The sequence below is a fragment of the Oryzias melastigma genome, linkage group LG16 (assembly GCF_002922805.2).
Source record: "Oryzias melastigma strain HK-1 linkage group LG16, ASM292280v2, whole genome shotgun sequence".
NCBI lineage: Eukaryota > Metazoa > Chordata > Actinopteri > Beloniformes > Adrianichthyidae > Oryzias > Oryzias melastigma.
In genome coordinates this window covers 20,853,442-20,857,989 of record NC_050527.1, presented here as the reverse complement: position 1 = coordinate 20,857,989, position 4,548 = coordinate 20,853,442, and the positions used below count along the sequence as shown (strand labels likewise).

At 43.3% G+C, this 4,548-nt stretch overlaps 1 long non-coding RNA gene across 5 annotated transcripts; it reads right to left on the bottom strand.

Annotated features, from left to right (window-relative positions):
• Nucleotides 1-1,381: 1,381 nt before the first annotated feature.
• Nucleotides 1,382-4,272, bottom strand: LOC112143378. Of its 5 annotated transcripts, none has more exons than XR_004949383.1 (5): nucleotides 3,217-4,272; nucleotides 2,296-2,398; nucleotides 1,990-2,217; nucleotides 1,632-1,725; nucleotides 1,382-1,539 (listed from the first exon to the last, which is right to left on the bottom strand). It is a non-coding gene; the product is annotated as an uncharacterized LOC112143378 (long non-coding RNA). The 5 variants fall into 5 exon arrangements; XR_004949382.1 differs by having other exon boundaries at nucleotides 1,383-1,539; nucleotides 3,168-4,272; XR_004949384.1 differs by having other exon boundaries at nucleotides 1,383-1,539; nucleotides 3,710-4,271.
• Between the last annotated feature and the right edge of the window lie 276 nt (nucleotides 4,273-4,548).

Genomic DNA, 4,548 nt, shown 5'->3' with positions numbered 1-4,548 from the left:
CTACAATAGTGATAAACTACTATTTATTTAGTATATAAAAATTAATCAAAATGCCCAGTTTGAAAAAGCTTATATTTTTGACACCAAGTGAAATGGGTGGAGCCTAAGTCTCCTTGCTCTGTCCCATTCTGATCCATCTACTTGTAGACAAATAGATCCATGGACGTCTTTGTTTCCTGGTCTGAGCTGGAATCTGGATCAGATCTGTATGTCTGGATAGAAATGATATTGCTCACCATTTTTGTTGTACCGGCAATGTTAAATTGGGTTTGAGGGGCTGTAAGCTAGCGAGAGAGTAAACAAGATTTCATGAGATATCAGGGTGGAGTTACTGCACACAAACAGTCCTGCCCACAACTCTAATGAACTGCTGTCGCTCTGCAGAAACTATGTCCTAGAAAAGGACAAGTTTTTGTTTTGAATTTTGTTTTTAGATTTCTAAAACTTTATGCTTTTTGTTATTTACTTAGGTTTATTAACTGTCATTAAGATCTTTATAAGGTTTTGCGTTGAGTTTGTTTATGTGATCTAACCTTCAGGGCCACCGTACTTAATCCTAAAACACCAATGGCATCTGAATAAATAGCTTTTTGGCTTGCCATAAATCTTATCTTATTGTTCACATGATCACCGTGAATCAGCTGATTCGGATGCAGGAAAAACTGCTTTTTTTCTTGCTTTGCTCCGATACACACACGCAACATTACTAACGTAGAGAGCTCATAATAAGAGTGCTGCTGCACAGCTACTTTTCTCCGTGGCAGTGTCCGCCGATAAACGTGGATTAGGTAAACACTTCACTAATGCACAGAGCTGCTATCAGCGCGAGGCTCGTTTCCTCCGCTTCAGAATCTGCTGGAATGACGTTCATCACGTTAATGGTAAACACAAGAATGTCTCCTAAACACTGTAGCTAAAGCTCAGGTGTTTGAAGATTTTAACAGACTGTTTTCATTCGCTCCACCTGCCGCCAGCATGGGGCGCGCATGCACAGGGTGCGTGTGCACAGACCCAAACTGAACGACTCTCAAAGAGTCCGCTTTATAGCGTGCTGACGCGGCTGGTGTGGAAGCTCCTCCAGATGTACATTCTAATAAAATAATAATAGTTCGTATTTGAGGTTGTTACACCTGCACACACATACAGGAAGGAGACTTTTGGAGTGACAGAGATTATGTTTGCCTTTTTTCAGCACAGAACGGCTGGGTGCACCAGTGCGACCAAGAATTTTTTCAGGCACACCACTGAGAAATCCAGTCACAAATGTGACCAAATTTGTCGCACTCTAGAGCCCTGTTTTCACAGTAATGTTAGGTGTGTCTAAAAGGACAGATGACTTCCTGAGCCACCTCAATGCAGAAAAACAAAATGACAGGAAGAGAGTGCATAATGAACCATAACTTACATCATCTGTAAAGGCTCAGGCTTCTTTCTCTGCTGCAACCACAGCATCGAGACATTCAGGGAGGCCTGCAGCCATTCGGTCCAGCTTTGTGGAGTAGCTGGCCACAGGACTGAGTCCATCTTCATAAGTAGGAGCTGCAACAAAAAGAAGACATGAAACCACCATTCACCATCTGATCCAAGGATTGAGCTGAATCTGAAAGAAGAACGGGAGCAATTTAAAAGACCTGCTTCAGAGTGAGAACTGCTAGCCCTGCTTCAGGAGATCATGTCAAGATCATGTGTGCAGATCCTGAGCAGCTAAGCTGCAGCTGGGAGAACCTGCAGAGAGAAGTGGAGGTGGGATGAGAATGAGGTAAACTGACTCCAACAGAGCAGAGTTTCTGATGAACTCCTGCCGCTCTGCAAACTTTCCTAGAAAACAAGACAGATTTCTTGATTTAGCCAAAAACATCAAAGTCATAAATAAAAGAACACTCAGAACGCTTAGATCAAAAGATGATTGGAGCGGGACTTTAGAGGCTCATTCTCTTCAGGCACAAGTCCTCACATGCATTGCTGGATGTGAGTTTAAGTGTGTGTCACCTGCTGTGTTTTCAGTTGCTTGCAGGGTGCAGTTTTTGACATTTTCACCCAGGTAGAAAGATGGCACATGTCTATTATGCAGTGCAGAACAGCGTCAATGTAATCCACATCTGAAGCCAGACTATTTCAACATCCAGAGGAGGCAGGCCTGCTGAGATCTTTTGCAGGTCGGGGGGTTTCAGTCTTTCAGCCACCAGTCTGCAGATCTCTGCTCCTGTTGGTCGTATTCTGGACAGAAAATAAGCTGTCAGCAAACTTCACTCCTGAAGCCAAAGGATCAGGAAGATGTGTGGAGGCCTGGTTTACATTTGCAGCAGTACTGGGGTGGTGTGCTGATATTGAGCCTTCTGGACCAACCATGAGAAGCACTGAATGGTTCTGGTTCTGTCAGTCCCAGCTGGTGAACCACCTGTATAGGGGGTTAGGGAAAAAGAGGTGAAGCATTGGGAATCCTTCATGGTGAGAACAGAACTGCTTACTTGGAAGCAGTTTCTGTTCTTACAGTAACCGCTCTACTCATCTCATTCTCTACTACACAGCAGAGCTGCATGCTTTCTGTCTTGAGCTGTAGATTAAGCTTTAAATTGGCTCAACCCTTTCTTCTGTTCTATTTTCCCCACAGAAACCTTAGCTTTCATTTTCCAGATGTCTCAGAGTCTGATTGATTTTGTGATAGTTAAACACACGTTATAATCTTTCAATACTTTTGTTACCAAGAAAATACTTGCAGTTCAGGATAAACCTTTGGCTGTTTGTTCCTATGGAAGTTTATATACAATACAGAGACATATCTGTGTTACTCACTTCACTTGATTCATAAAAATCAAGGTTTTGACATCCAGTAACTTTTTTAAACAAATTATTTCTTTTATTAAGGTGCACGTTATGTTATGGATCAGAGAAGGACATTAACTACATCCTTTTGAAAATGAATGTTCCCAACATTACCAACTATAGGTAAAAGTAGGTGGAATTCCGCTCAAATTGATGAATCCATGTTTCTCTTTCAAATCCAGGAATGTTGTAAACATGAGAAGAGTCATTCAGCTCTCAGGACAGCAGGCCTGTGTGGAGGTTAGCCCTCCCGCCTCACAACAACACAGCAGCTGCTGAACCCACAAGTATTCATGCAAACACTACAGATCAGTCTTTCATTTGACACGTTTGTGTGCATTCACCTGTCCAGGTGTTTGTTTACTGAGATTATTTTTTTAATTGTGTCCTCACGTTTTACTATTATCTGTAAAACAGCTGCATCTCTATTTGAAAAGTCAACAGAAACGTCGAAGGATAAACGTGCTGACGTCACAGCAGATAAAGACGAGGATTAAAGATGACGATCGATGATGGTCATTGCCACGTTGGGTGACGTAATCACTCACGAGAGGAAACCATTGATGACGAGTTACCGGATAACAATTACGAGTGATGACACCATAAAAAGGGTTCAGAAAAAGCTTTTAGCTGAAACAATTTTAGCAGAAACAATAAACCGGACGACCGGGACACAGAAAGACAAACGGGACGGGAAAAAGCGCGCGAGCGAGTGAAACAAAATGAGCAGCTCGGAATATTCCTACGACGGCGAAAGCCGCCCCCCCTCTCGGGAAACCTCCTACATCGTCGCGAAACTGACGGCGGTAGATATTTTCAACGTTGTCTTCGGGATCTTCAACGAGAACACAGCGAGAAAAATGTCCAGGCTGAGGGAGGAGCTGACCTGCGAAACCATTGACGCGGTGATTGACAGCTTCAGGGAGGAGCTCTCTCCGAAGAAAAAGCCCTTACCTTTCTCACAGAAGCGTATGGGCTCCGTAGATGAGGAGACGGGATCCTCCTCCCCCTCTGCCCCGAAAAAGCGTTTCAGCAGGCAGACAGAGACAGGGTGGGATGTCAGCGAATCAAAAGCAGCCATTGAAAGACTTTATGAAAGAATAAAAAGGTCTAGATCAATGGACACGGAGAAATCCCCACAACCTGCTGCAAAAGTAAAAAAGCCTCGGTCTCAAAGGACAAAGGCCAAAAGCCAACAGGCACAGAAGGAAGATGAAGTTGTAGAACCAAAATCTCCTAAACTGACATCTTGCCTTCCATGCGTGCCATTTGAAACTGAGAAAATAAAAACACATGTTGCAAACATTAAAGTTGGAGCTCAAAACATCAAAAAACGGGTCCAACAAAGAATGTCTGCAGACAAAACCCGAGTGCAGGACCCAGAGACAATCCTGGACGAGGAAAACATCGAACCTGCAGCAGAAGCAAAGAAGTCTAGCCTTCAGAAAGTGAAAGTAGGTATTAAAAAACTGAAATCACGTACGTCAGAAATTAAAATCTGTGCCAAAAGGCCAAAAGCAAAGGCTGCTGAAGTACAGACTGTAGAAGTGACACAGCTGGACTCTTCCAGTAAAAAGTCCCTAATTGCTGAGGGTAAAATAACGACTTCTCCGCTCAGTCCAAATCTTGGCCGGGAGGAAATTTGCAATTTCCCCACTGTGGGACAATTAAGGGTTTCCTTATCTCATCAAGATCTGAAAATGGCCCTGGAAAAGTCTGTTTCAC